This window comes from Ovis aries, chromosome 10 (genome assembly GCF_016772045.2).
Source record: "Ovis aries strain OAR_USU_Benz2616 breed Rambouillet chromosome 10, ARS-UI_Ramb_v3.0, whole genome shotgun sequence".
NCBI lineage: Eukaryota > Metazoa > Chordata > Mammalia > Artiodactyla > Bovidae > Ovis > Ovis aries.
In genome coordinates, this window is record NC_056063.1 from 34119286 (window position 1) to 34136542 (window position 17257).

A 17257-nucleotide genomic window follows, 5' to 3' on the forward strand; every position below is an offset into this window, starting at 1 on the left:
GGCGGCGCCCGGGCTGCGGGGTGCGGGGCGGGGGCGGGGGGGCGGCCCGGGGCTCCGGGAAGCAGCCGAACGTCACGCAGGACGGGACGCCTGCAGGTGCGGAGAAGGCGCGGGGCGGGGCAGGGGATCCGTGCTTTGGGGGTTCGCCTCGGGGACGCGCGCCCCTCAGGGACTTTGTCTCTGGTTTTCTCTGCCCTTGCCGTGGGGCGCTGATGTGAGGCGGTCAGGACGCCTGCTTTCTCTTTTTACGCCCCCTCCCCCGCAGTTTCTGTTCTTCCATTTCCTCCGTGTCCGGTCTGCTGGGGCCTATGCGGAACCTCACAGGAACAGGTATTTCTAAGGTGCCCGATGGTGGCCTTGTCACCAGTGAAGTCCTGGGTCTCTAGACTACTACCACCGCCCCCCTCCCCCCCAGCAACCACGACATAACCTCCCTCCAGCTCTAGCTGGTGGCCTGTTAAAACTATAAGAAATCGTGGGCATCGCTTAACGCCGGACACACACACACACACACACACATACACACACTCACACCTTCTGCCACAGAAACAGAATCATTGAGGGGTGAGAGAACTGGTCCAAGATCACGTGATCTACTTTTGGTTGTTTTTACTTTATTGTTAATGTTGAAACTGGGCTTGGTCCCCATGGGCACAGTTTCATAAAGGCGTGGGGAGGGGGGAGGGTGTAGGGGAGAGGGGGCACAATCTGTTTAATATCTGATAAAATTCTGATTTCAAAATGAACACACACACACACCAAATGACGGAAGAGCCTGCTCCAGCATTTACTGATGCGATCATTAAGCTTCAAAACACATAAACGAAGAACAGAGTTCAGCACAGAGAGTCCTCCCCCAGTTGCAAAGCCATATGGTGCCAAGCGCCCCCTTGGCTGGCCTCTGCCTCCATCCTTGGAAAAAAAATGCAGAAGGGATGGATAACTTGCTTTGAAAACTGGGCTGGGAATTTCAGCTTCAAGTAGGATTCCTGCCTATCCTGGGCCCTAAAACAAAACAAAAGAGGTTCCTGATAAGCAATGAGTCTTTAGCAGGAAGTTGAGGAAGAGGACATGTTCTGAACTGCAGGGCTAAGCTTCAGGGGGGCAGAAGATGTTTTCTTAGGATGTCATCACAACTGCTGGGGTGATCCTAAAAGTTTCTACCAGTGAGTTCATCTTTATAAATTTATAAATAAGACTTCAAGGGACTTCCCTGGTGGTTCAGTGGCTAATACTCTGCACTCCCAATGCAGGAGACCTGGGTTCATTCCCTGATCAGAAAACTAGATCCCACGTGCCCTAAGAGTTCACATGCTGCCACTGAAGAGCCCACATGTTGAACCTAAAAGAACCTCCCTGCCACAAGGAACATCAAAGACCCCACGGGCTGCCGCTAAGGCCCAGTGCAGCCAAAGAAATATATATATATATTTTAAGACATTAAACCATTTCTTAAGCCTTTCTTTTCCTCAGACTAAAACCCTATTTCCTTTTAAAAATGTTCATGAAAAGTGAAAGAGTCGCTCAGTTGTGTCCAACTGTTTGCGACCCCATGGACTGCACCCACCAGGCTCCTCTGTCAATGGGATTCTCCAGGCAAGAATACTGGAGTGGGTTGTCATTTCTTTCTCTGGACTCAGTGCAGCCAAATAAATAAAATAAATGTTTTAAAAAAGACTTTAAGCCATTTCTTAACCCTTTCTTTTCCTCAAATTAAAACCTCATTTCTTTTTAAAAATGTTCATAGTAGGTATACGTATACATGTCTACCTTTTACACATGGATGGGCTTCCCAGGTGGTTCAGTGGTAGAACCCACCTGCCAATGCAAGAGACACAGGAGATACGGGTTCGATCCCTGGGTCGGGAAGATCCCCTGGAGGAGGAAATGGCAACCCACTCCAATATTCTTGCCTGGGAAATCCCATGGACAGAGGAGCCTGGCAGGCTACAGTCCACAGGGTTGCAGAGTCGGACACAACTAACAACAAACACACGTTTATATATGATACATGTCTATCAGTTCAGTTCAGTCGCTCAGTCATGTCCGACTCTTTGCGACCCCATGAATCGCAGCATGCCAGGCCTCCCTGTCCATCACCATCTCCCGGAGTTCACTCAGACTCACGTCCATCGAGTCAGTGATGCCATCCAGCCATCTCATCCTGGGTCGTCCCCTTCTCCTGCCCCCAATCCCTCCCAGCATCAGAGTCTTTTCCAATGAGTCAGCTCTTCGCATGAGGTGGCCAAAGTACTGGAGTTTCAGCTTTAGCATCATTTCTTCCAAAGAAATCCCAGGGTTGATCTCCTTCAGAATGGACTGGTTGGATCTCCTTGCAGTCCAAGGGACTCTCAAGAGTCTTCTCCAACACCACAGTTCAAAAGCATCAATTCTTCGGTGCTCAGCCTTCTTCACAGTCCAACTCTCACATCCATACATGACCACAGGAAAAACCATAGCCTTGACTAGACGGACCTTAGTCAGCAAGTAATGTCTCTGCTTTTAAATATACTGTATAGGTTGGTCATAACTTTTCTTCCAAGGAGTAAGCGTCTTTTAATTTCATGGCTGCAATTACCATCTGCAGTGATTTTGGAGCCCAAAAAAATGAAGTCTGACACTGTTTCCACTGTTTCCCCATCTATTTCCCAAGAAGTGATAGGACCGGATGCCATGATCTTCATTTTCTGAATGTTGAGCTTTAAGCCAACTTTTTCACTCTCCTCTTTCACTTTCATCAAGAGGCTTTTTAGCTCCTCTTCACTTTCTGCCATAAGGGTGGTGTCATCTGCATATCTGAGGTTATTGATATCTCTCGCGGCACTCTTGATTCCAGCTTGTGTTTCTTCCAGTCCAGCGTTTCTCATGATGTACTCTGCATATAAGTTAAATAAGCAGGGTGACAGTATACAGCCTTGACGTACTATAGACATTTATAAAGGAAAGGCATATATATGGCATGTAAAAAGGCACAGATAAGCATATAGCTAGCTCGCACACCTCTACTCCCCAGTTTAGGGAACAAACAAATCCAACACAGTGAAAGCCACCAGTCCCTAACCTCCTTCCTTTCCCTCTGGTCCCCAGATCAATTTCCTTTCCAGCTCTCCTCTGATGTCATCTATAAACTAATAAACCAAAGAGCAACCCTGACAGGATTAGGCAAAGGGTCAGTTCGTGGGGTCACAGAGTCAGACACAACTTACTGACTGAACAACAACAACTGGGAAGGAAGAACATTCAATAGAAATCTTTATTCCCCTATGGTGGGCTTCCTAAGAACTCGGCAAATGCATTTTGATGACTCCTCCAGATTCTTTTCAATGTTACACATTGTTTTTAGAGAGCAGTGGACCACACCAGACAGAAGAAGCAATATGGGACTTCCCTGGCAGTCCAGTGGTAAAGAATCCACATGCCATTGCAGAGGACACGGGCTCCGTCCCTGGCCCAGGAAGATTCCACATGCCTCAGGGCAACTAAGCCCATGCACCACAACTACTGAGGCTGCGCTCTGGAGCCCGTGAACCACAGCTGCTGGAGCCCATGAAGCCTAGAGCCGGAGCTCCGCAGCAAGAGAAGCCTGTGCACCACAGGAAGGGTCGAGCCCGCTTGTCAAAACTAGAGAAAGCCCGAGAGCTGCAAGGAAGACCTAGTGTGGCCAAAAATAAAAATAAATAAAATGTTAAAAGAAAAGAAAAAACCTGCCGTAGAACTGCCCATCTATTTTCCTGATGACAAAGCGGCAGTTGTGGCAGGCCCTCCCCCTCAGTCATTCATTCACTTTCACTTGTGGCTGCGAGGCTGGCTGCAGCAGGACCCCTGCACATGGCCGCTCCTGGTAACCCCAGCTTCCTCACAACATGCTGGCTGGACCCAGGGGTCCCAGGAAAGAGAGGCAGGTGGACACTCTGTCAGCCCTTCCAAGCTGACCTTGGAAATCATGCACCATCTCTCCCACCACATCCCGTTCACTGAGGCAGCCACAAGGGCCCAGTCAGTCCCAGGGGACAGGAAAGAGGAGACCCCATCTACTGATGGGAGAGCGGCAGGAGTCTGCAAGAGCCTGAGGATTGGAAACCGTTGCAGCCATTTTGGGAAATATAGTCTATCAGAACTACCAGGAAGCAATAGTGATTTTCATAAAGTATTAGTCCTACGTGCAGCAAAATCATAAAATACTTACTGAAAAATTAGTGGAATATGTGCAGAACCTTCACACTGAAAACAAGGCATTCAGGCTCCCAAAGAACAGAACTGATGGACTTACACTGCCAGGTAAACCTGCCTGAAACCAGGTTTCAGGTTTATTTGAATGTGAACACTACTCAGGACACTGGAGTGTGGGCATGGGAGTAGACAGAGCCCAGAAACAGATACCTGCACATGTGGGAAAGTGATTTTGAGAGGCACTAAAGCAATTCAATAGGGAAAAGGTAGTCTTCAATAAATGGTGCTGTGACAACTTGATGTTCATAGGAAAAAAATAACCTTGACCCCCTTAACCATACGCAACAATGAACTAAACATGGACCACAGACTTAAAAGTAAAAACCTAAGCAGAGAGAACTTCTAGAAGAAAACGAAGGAGAAAATACTTCCTGTTCTGGGCCACAAAAAGCCCTGATCAGAAAAGGAAAAAGTAATAAAAGGAACATCATCAAACGTCATTTCTTCTGCCAAGAAAATGAATAGGCCATTCACCGACCAGGAAAAGATATTTGCAATGCACCCTTTTGACAAGGACTTGGATCTAGAGCGGATAAGTAATTCCTGCAGCTCACAACTAAAAGAACAGCCCCAACTTGTTCAGGAAAATGCACATCACAGCAGATATCATGTGATGCTGCTCATGTGTGGAACCTAAGAAAGTGGTACACATGAACTTATTTATGACACACAGAGTCACTGATGTAGAAAACAAACATGTGGTTGCCAGAAGGAAAGGATGAGGGGAGTGATAAACTGGGAGAATGGGATTGGCACACACACACTGCTATTTATAAAACAGACAACTAATAAGGACCTACTATACAGCACAGGGAACTCTACACCATAGTCTGTAATGACCTATATGAGAATACTATCTTACAAAAAAGAGGATACACGTGTAACTGATGCCCTTTGCTGTATACCCGAAACTAACCCAACGTTGTAGATCAGTTATATTCCAATCTTTAAAAAAATAGTAGTCCACTACACACCCACAGGATGTCAAGGATAAATGACTCTAAATTATTGTGGAGGGTGTTAAGCAACCAGAACTCAGACATTGCTGGTAAGAGCGTAGAATGTTGTAACCACTCTGGAACATTCACAGTCCCTGTAGAAGTTAAATATCCACCTTCCATAAATCCAGAGATACCACTTCTAGGTACTAACCTGTGAGAAGACTTGTAAGAGGACATTAATAGTTTTACTCATAATAGCTTCACACTGGGATTCCCTGGTGGCTCAGTGGTAGAGAATCCGCCTGTGATATAGGAGGCATGGGTTCAGTCCATGGGTTGGGAAGATCCTCTCAAGGGCATGGCAACCCACTCCAGTATTCTTGCCCAGAGAATCCCATGAACAGAGGAGCCTGGTGGCCTACAGCCCGTGGGGTTGCAGAGAGTTGGACATGACTTAACAACTAAGAACAATAACAACTTCACACTGGGAACAACCCAACAGGTAACTGGATAAACAACTGTAATATATTCATAGGATATGACTCAGCAGTAAAAGGGATGCATTTGCAATTACCATTGTGTACAACAAGATGGATCTCAAGAGCCTGATGTTGAATGAAAGTGAAGGTCACTCAGTCGTGTCCTACTCATTGCGACCCCATGGACTACACAGTCCATGGAATTCTCCACATCAGAATACTGGAGTGGGTAGCTATTCCCTTCCCCAGGGGATCTTCCCAACCCAGGGATCGACCCAGGTCTCCCACATTGCAGGTGGATTCTTTACCAACTGAGCCACCAGGGAAGCCCAAGAATACTGGAGTGGGTAGCCTATCTCTTCTCCAGGAATCTTCCCAACCCAGGAATTGAACCAGGATCTCCTGCATTGCAGGCGAATTCTTTACCAAGTGAGCTGTGAGGGAAGCTGAATGAAAGCAAGACATAAAAGATTAGATAAAGAATGGTTATCACAGACTCAATGGACATGAGTTTGGGCAGACTCCAGGAGATAGTGAAGCATATAAAAGCCTGATTGCTGCAGTTCGTGGGGCTGCAAGGACCAAGCAACTGAACAACAACAACAAATGTTAAAATAACCAGATTAACCCCAAGATGAGTTGCTTATGCCAAGCCCCACATCAGCAAACTGAAACTTAACAAAATTTCTATGCTCTATGCTTGACTCTCCCAGAAAAGGAAAGCCTCATCCACCCATCAGGGCTTGTCTGCTCAGCACAAGTCTTCTGTCCGCTCCAAGACTTTCCTTTGTTCCTTACAGGGAAAGTAGTGACCGAACAACAACTTAACCGATCAGCAAATGCCCGGTATCACTTCCTTGTTCCTGCTCACTCTGGTCTATAAAAATCTCTTGCAAGGTATTCAACATCACTAATCATCAGAGAAATGCAAATCAAAACAACAGGATCAGCTCACATATGTAAGAATAGCTGTCATCAAAAAGACAAGAAATACAGGACTTCCCTGGTGGTCCAGTGGCTAGGACTCTGTGCTTCCAATGCAGGGGGCCCAGATTCAATCCCTGGTCAGGGAACTAGATCCCACATGCCACAGCTAAGATCTAAGGTCCTGTGTGCCGCAACCAAGACAGGATACAGTCAAATAGATGGAGTAAATATTTTGTTTAAAAAAAGAAAGAACTGGTGGTTGTGAGGATGTGGAGAAAAAGAAACCCTCATGTACTATTGGTGGTAATGTAATTGGTGCAGCCACTATGGAAACAGCATGGAGGGTCCTCAAAAAATTAAAAATAGAACTGCCATACAATCCAGCAATTCCACTTCTGGGCATTTATCAGAAGAAAATGAAAACACTAATTTGAAAAGATATAGGCACTGCTATGTTCATTGCAGCATTGTTTATAACCATCAAGATATGGAAGCACTCTAAGTGCCCGTTCATAGATGAGTTGATATAGAAAATGTGGTGTATATATATGACACATGTGTATATATGTGTATACATATATATATATATATATATATATATATATGGAGTCGAAAATGCCACCCAGCTCCAGGATTCTAACCTGGAAATTTCCATGGGCAGAGGAACCTGGTGGGCTACAGTCCATGGAGTTGCAAAGAGTCAGACATGACTGAGTGACTGAGCATATATATATATATATATATATATATATATATATATATATATACACACAGACACACATACACATGCATACAGAGAGAGGTTTTATATATATATATAATATATGTACATATATATTTCAGGGAAACTAGATCACAACTTTTAAAATGCTAATATATATAATACATGTATGTATATATTTCAGGGAAACTAGACCACAACTTTTAAAATGCTAATAAAGGGAATTCCCTGGTGGTCCACTGGTTAAGACTCCAAGCTTCCACTGAAGGGAGCACAGGTCCAGTTTCTGCTCTTGGGTAACTAAGAGCACATCACACTTTCAATGTGGCCAAAAAAATAAAATACTAATAAAAGGGAGTTCCCCAGTGGCCTAGTGGTTAGAATTCCAGGGTTTCACTGCTGTGGCTTGGTTCAGTTCCTGGTTGGGGAACTGAGGTCCTGAGAACTGCACCACCCAGCCAAAAAACACAAAATACTAAATAAAGGAAGTATTTTAGATGCTTGTCCTGGAATACTCATAATAATATTATTCCTAACAGCAAAAACCTGAAAAGCAAGCCCAACGACAAAAGAACGAGCATTTAAATAATGCAAAATTCTTTCTAGAAAATGATTCCCTTCAAAAACAAAAATTTTGAAGACTATTTAATGGTTTGAGAAACCATACTATGTTAAGTGAATGTCAAATGTTAAATGAACAAAGGGAAAATGCCACTGTATATGTTGTGATCTAGTTTTAAATACACATATATAGAGAGTTTCCCTGGTGACTCAGACATTGAAGAATCTGCCCACAGTGCAATGCAGGAGACTCAGGTTTAATCCCTGGGTCAGGAAGACCCCCTGGAGGAGGAAAAGGCAACCCACTTCAGTATTCTTGCCTGGAGAATCCCATGGACAGAGGAATCTGGCAGGCTACAGTCCATGGGGTCACAAAGAATCAGACACAACTGAGCAACTAACACTTTCACTTTCATTTATTATATGTGTGTGTGTGTGTGTATACATATATATACACACATATCCCCATATCTGAAGAGAGTTATTAAAATGTTAGCTGTTATTGCCTCTGGGTGGTGGTTTTTATTTCCTTCTTATACTTCTCGGTATATTTTCATTTTTCACAATACAGTAAGAAAAAGTGTCTTCTTGCACAAGGTGTTGCTCAGAGGTGTCGCTTTGCTGGAATTCCACAGAGAAGAACAGTGCAGTGGGTGAAAGTCAGACAGTGACCAGAACAAACGCTGGTGACCAGGCTGAGCCTGATGGCAGTGGGGTCGGGAATGAAGCCCCTCCTGAAGGAAACACAGCACCTGCTGCTGAGTGCTGGGGAATTCAACAGCTAACAGGGCAACCTGGCAACCATGACCAGTGAACAGGCATAAAAGCAGATGAACTGGTTTCATAATATTGATAACAACAGCAGTTCTGAGTGCTTCCTCCGTGGCAGCAAGAAGCTCAAAGCTTGGCTTGCATGTTCTCTTTCCATTTCCAAAACAACACGAAGAGGAAAGCACGTTATTACCTCTGTTGTGTGGATGAGAAAATGCAGGATTAGAGAAGCTGAATAATTTGCCCAAGATCACACAGGTAGTCAGGACGTGGAGCCAGAAAGCAAGCTCTTTGTTACCTGTGTCGAGGGGTCACACTCATAATTACTCTCCTCTCTTGCAGCTCCAAAGAGGTCTTCCAACAGAGAGATTTGAAAAAATAAAAAATCTAGAAGCTGTAATAGCACAAATAAAAACAAACAAAAGGAAGGACTTTACTAAAGCTTCTGTATTTTCTTTCACATCTGCTGACCGAAGACCAGCAAAGGTAAATACAGCTTTGTGGGGAGGGATAAATTAGGATTGGGGATTACAGTTACACAGTCCTGTAAATAAAACAGATAAACAACAGGACTTGCTGTAGAGCACAGGGGACTATATTCAATATCCTGTTATCTTGTTATAACCTGTAATGGAAAAGAATCTGAAAAAGAATAGATATATGTATATATATAACTGAATCTCATTGCTATACTCTGAAGCACAAGACTATAAATCAGCTATATTCCAGTTTTTAAAAAAAGGTAACTACAGATTCGAACACATGTACTCTCATATACGGTATGAGTAAAAACTCATATTCCACTAACTCTGAGGTTCATCAGCCCTCAGTGGACAGACATCTGTGACTTGTCATCTTTTACTATCAGCAGTCTGGGGGGAGAGATTAACAATGTCTCAGCCTCCCTCTCCCACAAATATGTGGCCAGGGGAGCCACGCTGGCCAACCAGAGTAAGTCTCCCTGGAAACCTGGCTTTACTTCCAGGGGAAAAGGTGATCCAAGCAGGGGGAACTAGAGGGCTTTACAGAGAGACTTACAGAGGGAAACTTGAGGACAGAGAAACTGTAGGGAGTTATAAGGAGGTTGTGAAGTCTGGGGCTTCTAACAGCCATCTTAGTACCACTGGGAGAGACCATGTGTAGGTAGCAAAGACTGGGACTCATTTTTTTTGGCCACACCTGTGGCTTGTGATGGAGAAGGCAATGGCACCCCACTCTAGTACTCTTGCCTGGAAAATCTCATGGACGGAGGAGCCTGGTAGGCTGCAGTCCATGGAGTCGCGAAGAGTCAGACACAACTGAGCCACTTCACTTCCACTTTTCACTTTCACGCATTGGAGAAGGAAATGGCAACCCATTCCAGTGTTCTTGCCTGGAGAATCCCAGGGACGGGGGAGCCTGGCGGGCTGCCGTCTATGGGGTTGAACAGAGTCAGAAACGACTGAAGCAACTTAGTAGCAGCAGCAGCAGCAGCAGCAGCAGCAGTGGCTTGTGAGATCTTAGTTCCTTGACCAGGGATTGAACCTGTGCCCCCTGCAATGGAAGCATGGAGTGCAAACCACTGGACTGCCAGAAAATTCCCTGAGATTCATTTCTGACAATATTGTATGACCTGATTGGTCCAGCTTTTTCTGAAACCCAGACCACTCACTGGACTTTATGTGATTGAATAAATTCCTTTATTTACTTCAGATAATGTGCAACTCTGGAAGTTCTACATAGGAAGGATTTAGGGAGGAAAAGGCAAGGAAACATAGCTTGAAGTGTGGCAAACCTGAAACCAGAAAGGTTTGTATTGTTGGCAACCAAAATATTACTGATTAATACACATCCCTGCACCATTTCTGAATCTTTCAGTTCTTTGTCATCAGATTTGCCTGGAACCTGCTGTTATAAAGAATGCTGTATACAGATGTGTGAAAGTTGCTCAGTCGTTCTGACTCTTTGCAACTCCACGCACTATAGCCCACCAGGCTCCTCTGTCCATGGAGTTCTCCAGGCAAGAATATTAGAGTGGGTTGCCATGCCCTCCTCCAGGGGATTTTTCCAACCCAGGGATCAAACCCAGATCTCCCACGTTGCAGCCAGATTCTTTACCAGTTGAGCCTCCAGGGAAGCCCATGTATAGATTGTTTTTGTCAACATAAAACAAAGCAACAGCCAAGCTTCTCAAAGTGCCTCAATAGTTTTTTATTTCAAAAATGAAATGTGTTTATGAGCATCAGCTGGTATATTGACCATGGTGTTCCCATCACAAACACCGAAAATCCCTAAACCTGTATCCTATGTGTGTTTGGACCTTTTTATGTCCATTGTGTGATGCTCCCTGGGTGGTAATTAAGACCTTGGACATAAAGAATGCCCATCCACTACAAATTCCCCACCAGTATCTTATTGTCATTTATATAATTCTCCATAAATAAGGTAACTTCTTCCTAACTTTAAGGATGACACAGTTCCTCAAACACTTTCTCGATTATTTCCTTTTCTTAGAGGAAGTTTAGGAGTCAGTGTCTCAGTAGCCGAGCAGTAGCCTTCTACCTAAGATAAATTTCAAACATCAACAGGAAATTTCAGAGACTTATAAAGGCTTTTAAATATGTGATTTCTACTAAGATCTGATTTCACAATTTAAACTCAGTTACAAGGTCGAGTAAAACAAGTTTCACAGACTCACGTTTATGTCAGCATTTTCTGCTTATCTCAGAATATTCTCCATCACCAGAGGAAGTTAACCTTTTATGCTTAGATGAATTTGAAAGACAACTAATACATAATTATTTTTCCCCATTTCCCTTTCACAATTCTTTCTGTGAGCTGCACTCTACCTTTGGGTGAAAGGTCTGTCATCCCATTTGAGCACTTTTATAGACATGCCACTAAGGAGACAGTGGAATAAAGAAAAATGGGTTTTTCAGGCAAGCCACTGCGTATCCATTGGCCTTATTTTGATGAGCAGTAAGTCTCTTTAAACTCTGAAATGCAATGACTACAAACATAATAAAGTCCATTTTGTACAAAGGATCAAGAGCCACACTTGTATTCAACAGCAGTCGACTGTGGTCAGTTCTACATGTCCTTCTGTGACATCCCCTGTACCAGTAGGTGTTAAGCTTCTGCAAAGAAAAGCACATCTTACACATCCCCCTCCCTCAACCGGATTCAGTAAGTTGTGGCAGGTAGTCCCAAGGGTATCTACCTTTTTACAAGCATTCTGGGTGGCTCTGATATGCATAGCCTCTGCCCCATTCTGAGAAAACTGCCTTAGATTCAATCTGACCATCTGTGTTTTGTTTAAACAGAAAACAGAGCAGCCCTTCATCTGGATGGTCCATCAGGATGGGCTCTGAGTTCCCGGGTTGCTGACTATGGTCACAGCCCTGTCCCTAGTGACCTGAGAATCAGAACTGCTCCATTTGAGCTCAGACAGAAAGAACCCCAGAGAGTGACCAGAGCGGGTGAGGGAGGGCCCTGAGAAAGGCAGGCACTCAGAGGGGGACATAGGCATGTGTGGTGTAACCTGTATACACACATGCTCATGGGGATGGGAAGCGTCTTGGAGCTGGGTCTGCTCCAGGGGTACTGTTTGTTCCCCGAGTGATGGGGGGTCTAGAGTACAGCATGATGCCTGTGCTCCAGAGGGCAACCTCTCATCCAGGAACAGCTGAGCAGAGTGGACCTGGACCCCTCTGTCAGCCATACTTTAAGGCAGAATTATCTGGAAAACAGGTTGGGAAAGGAAGCTGCCTTCCCCTGCCTGCCCGACCAGCCATCACATCCAGAAAGGCAGTCCTGACTCACTACATCCTCCCTAGGTGGAAAACTTAGGAAAACTCCCCTCCACCTTGAAGAAAGAGGAGATGCAAAAGAAAGCAGGAGCATCCAGTGAAACAGGAAGCACGCGGGTGGACATGGTGTGAACCGGCCGTGAAGGCAGAGCTTGTAGAAACACTGCCGATTTGCTTCCAGTTTGTAATTACAGGCGACTGTTACGATTCTCAATGTTCACCCAGTTTTCAAAGTGATGTATTAACTTTGTGAGGGTTATTTTAACTAGAGACAATCAATAGAGACACACAACCAGGTATGAACACGACTACAGATATGCCAGCTGATGTACAAACTCTTCAGGGACACTGTAACAAATCTATATAGTACCTAGAAAGAAGGTAAATGTCTTTTCACTCCACACATCTCAAAGGAACATTTTTCCACAAAGGATGCTGGAACAATTGGATATCCACATATAAAAAGGTGAATTTAAACCCTTACATCTCACCACATAAAAAAATTAACTCATAATAGATCATAGAGCTGAATATAAAAACTAAAACCATTAAACTTCTACAAGAAAACAAAGTCTTTGTGACTTTGGATTAAGTAAAGCATTCTTAGACAGGATACCAAAAACACAGTCCATAAAGAGGAAAGAGTTTGACTTCCTTAAGATAAAAAAACGTTTGCACTTGCAAAAAACACCATTTTAAAGGATTTGCAAATCATATATCTGGCAAAGGACTTACACAAAACAGTTCAATAAGACAAATGACCCAAGTTAAAAATATGAAACAGGTTTGAATAGAAGATATACAAAAGCTCAGAATCACATTTTAAAATTCTACACATTGTTAGTCATTAGAGAAATGCAAATTAAAACCCCAGTGGCTATAATTAAAAAAGACAGACAATAACAAGTGTTGGTGAGGATGTGGATAGAAATTAAAATCCTCATATGTTGCTGGTGAGAATGTAAAACAGTACAGTAATTTTGGAAAACATTTTAGCAGTTTCTTAAAAAGTTAAACATAAACTTACTGTATGACCCAGGAATTTTACTCCTAGGAATCTACCAAGAAAAATGAAAACCTCCAATCACACAAACACCTGTCCACAAATGTTTCCATTCAGTTCAGTTCAGTCCCTCAGGCGTGTCCAACTCTTTGAGACCCCACGGACTGCAGCACTCCAGGCCTTACTGTCCATCACAAACTCCTGGAGTTTACTCAAACTCATGTCCATTGAGTTGGTGATGCCATCCAACCATTTCATTCTCTGTCATCCCCTTCTCCCACCTTCAATCTTTCCCAGCATCAGGGTCTTTTCCAATGAGTCAGTTCTTCGCATCAGGTGGCCAAAGTATTGGAGCTTCAGCTTCAGCACCAGTCCTTCCAATGAATATTCAGGACTGATCTCCTTTAGAATGGACTGGTTGGCTCTCCTCACAGTCCAAGGGACTCTCAAGAGTCTTCAACACCAGTTTAAAAGCATCAATTCTTCGGCACTCAGCTTTCTTCACAGCCCAACTCTCACATCCATACATGACCACTGGAAAAACCATAGCTTTGAGACGAGATGAATGGTGGAGTAGAAGGATGTGCGCTCATCTTTTTGTCTCAAGCTTATACTTTTTTCCGAATGACTTGTTTTGGGCAGAGCAGACAGATGCTCCAGCTGAATCCACATGCCCCTCTCTCTCCACTTCCATTTGAGGTTGATCATTTTTCCTTCACATTTCTGGAAGCACCTTCTCTGCTAGAATGCTTAAATAATTGTGTTCAAAGCACACATCCATCCTCTTGGTAAATATCATCTTTGATCCAACAGTTTCAGAAGTGTGGTGTTTGAGGTCCTAGAGTCTTCTCAGCTTTGCTGTGATAACGTTTGTGAGGCTATGTTCCCTGGTCCACAGTATGGCTTTTTTGAGGATTCCCCTATGTTCAACCAGGCCCCTCCTCTGTACACTGTCTGTTCTTCATTCTGGGGCTTACTGAAACATGCCAGGTCAGGTTGAAATCTATAGATGCTGGTTGCATTCTGTTAATTTGTTTTCATGGCTTACTAATAGTGAGCCACAGTCACAATCAGTTAGTAGGTCACTGCCTTGGAGACCCTCTTACACGGTGAATCAGGGAACTCACTCGGTAATGTTCATGGGTTCATCATAGAAAACAGTATAGGAACAACAAAGCTCCCCCTCAGGAGACAGAAACAGTGAGCTTTACACAATGTATGTTACACCACTGTGAAAATTCACTAACCTAGATATACCTAAATATGATATGGGTAAACCTCAAAATATAATGTTGAGAGAAAATCAGCAATTTACAGACTACACACAAGGTAGCATTTTTATAACACTCAAAAACAAGCTAAATGAAACATTTAGGGAAGTATATGCTCAGTCACGTCCAACTCTGTGTGACCCCATGGCCTGTAGCCCACCAGGCTTCTCTGTCCATGGGATTCTCCACCAAGAATACTGGAGTGGGTTGCCGTGACCTCCTCCAGGGGATCTTCCAGAGCCAGGGATCAAACCCACGTCTCTTGCATCTCTTGAACTGGCAGACAGATTCTTTACCACTAGTGCCACCTGGGAAGCATGCATATGTGTTTGAAAATAAGCAGAATACATCATGCGAAACGCCAGGCTGGATGAATCACAAGCTGGAATCAAAAGACTGCCAGAAGAAATATTAATAAACCTTAAGATATGCAGATTTAAAAAAAAAAGATATGCAGATGATACCACCTTAATGGCAAAAAGGGAAGAGAAACTAGAGACTCTTGATGACGGTGAAAGAGAGTGAAAAAGCTGGCTTACAACTCAACATTCAAAAACTAACAGCATGGCATCCAGTCCCATCACTTCATGGCCAATAGATGGGGAAAAAATGGAAACAGTGAAACTCTTTATTTTCTTGGGCTTTAAAATCACTGCAGATGGTGACTGCAGCCATGAAATTAAAAGGTGCTTGATTCAGAAAAGCTATGACAATCCTAGATAATGTATTAAAATCAGAGACATCACTTGGCTGACAAAGATCCATATAGTCAAAACTGTGGTTTTTCCAGTAATCACGTATGGATGAGAGAGCTGGACCATAAAGTAGGCTGAGAACTGAAGAATTGATGCCTTCAAGTTGTGGTGCTGGAGAAGACTCTTGACAGTCCTTTGGACAGCAAGGAGATCAAACCAGTCGATGCTAAAGGAAATCAATCCTGAATATACATTGAAAGGACTGCTGCTGAAGCTGAAGCTCCAATACTTTGGCTACCTGAAGTGAAGAGCCGACTCACTAGAAAAGACCCTGATGCTGGGAAAGACTGACAAAAATGGGGATGACAGAGGATGAGATGGTTGGATGGTATCACAATAGACATGAGTTTGAGCAAACTCTGGGAGATAGTGAAGGACAGGGAAGCCTGGCGTGCATGCAGTCCATAGAATCGCAGAGTCCATGCTACAGTCCGTAGGGTCACAAAGAGGGACACGACTGAGCGACTGAACAACATGCTACCCCAGCACTCCCCATCCACCCCTCAACCCTCACACTTAAACATGTTACACCCTTGCACATTGACCCCTAATCTCATCACCTGCCCTTCCCCAGTTCTTGAATTCTGTGTCTGCAGGGGAGGTCAGTTCTCAGCAAAGTCCCTTACAGCCCCAGAACTGGACTCTCTCGTCTTCTCGCTTTGACGGAAACCCATCTCTCTCCCAGGGCGCTGCTTCTGGCAGCCTGCTCTCATATCCCCTACACCTGGCTGGGAAACAGGTATCAGCTGGAGGCTGCTTCTGGGCCAACCTCCCTCGTGCTTTCAAAAAAATCCCTGCGTTCCAAAGTTCAGGCCATCAAGCTGCACCACTGGCTACCCTGGGTCATTCCTCCTCTCTGTAGCTCCTGACTCTTTAGCTCCTGACTCCCACTCTTTCCAATACTACTCCTGGGAGATTCTGGGTGACTCCAGTATCTGTGTACATAGTCCTCACAGCACCCTGGCCTCAGGGTTCCTTAACTTCCTCTCCTCCACAGTCTCTGTCAGCACCCACGCCCGTGGGCACGCGCTCAGCACTGTCCAGTAGGACTGTGATGATGGAAACATCCTGGATCTATGCAGTGCAGTATGGTGGTCATTTGTCACATGCAGCTTTCACATGTGGCTAGCCTTACTCAAGAACCACATCTTCACTTTTACTTTCCGTTAATTTACATTTAAGTAGACACCCAAGGCAAAAGGCTAGTGTGTTGGAAAGCACAGCTATAAACTTGGCCATGATCAAGTAACTGGAAACCTTCCCGAGTCTCCCCCAACACCCTTGGCCTCTGAGTCATCGTAAGCATACATCTGCATCCATTTCCTTCAGTGCTCTATAGACATTCCCATGGTTTCTCAGGAGAAATTCATCATTATTCTAATTATTATTTTCCTATACTAACTTTTTCTTTTTTTGCCATGCATGATGTGGTATCTTAGTCCCCCGACCAGGGATTGAATCCTGCAGTGGAAGCTTAGAGTCCTAACCACTGGACCACCAGCAAAGTCCCCTTTTTTCTCTATTTTGGGTCTCATGGAGTTTGACCATATCTGGCAGAGTGTCTTTGAATTTGTTTTGCTCAGAGTTCGGTGAGCCTTTTGAGTCTGTAAAGGCATGTGTTTCATCCAGTTTAGAAGGTGTCTGGCTGTTATTTATTTCAGTGTAGTCTCTGCTCCATCATTTATCTCCTCCCCTTCTGGGAGTCTTTTCACACAGAGGTTGGATTTTTGAACATTATACCACAGGTTCCTAAAACTCTATTCATATTTTTTGTTTTTCTCTCTCGTTCAGATTTAATCACGTTTGATTT

The 17257-nt window shown here is 44.2% G+C and overlaps 1 non-coding gene across 1 annotated transcript; it reads left to right on the top strand.

Annotated features, from left to right (window-relative positions):
- The first annotated feature begins 6650 nt into the window (after positions 1-6650).
- Positions 6651-6723, top strand: TRNAG-UCC (transfer RNA glycine (anticodon UCC)). Its single transcript has one exon. It is a non-coding gene; the product is annotated as a tRNA-Gly (tRNA).
- Positions 6724-17257: the final 10534 nt, after the last annotated feature.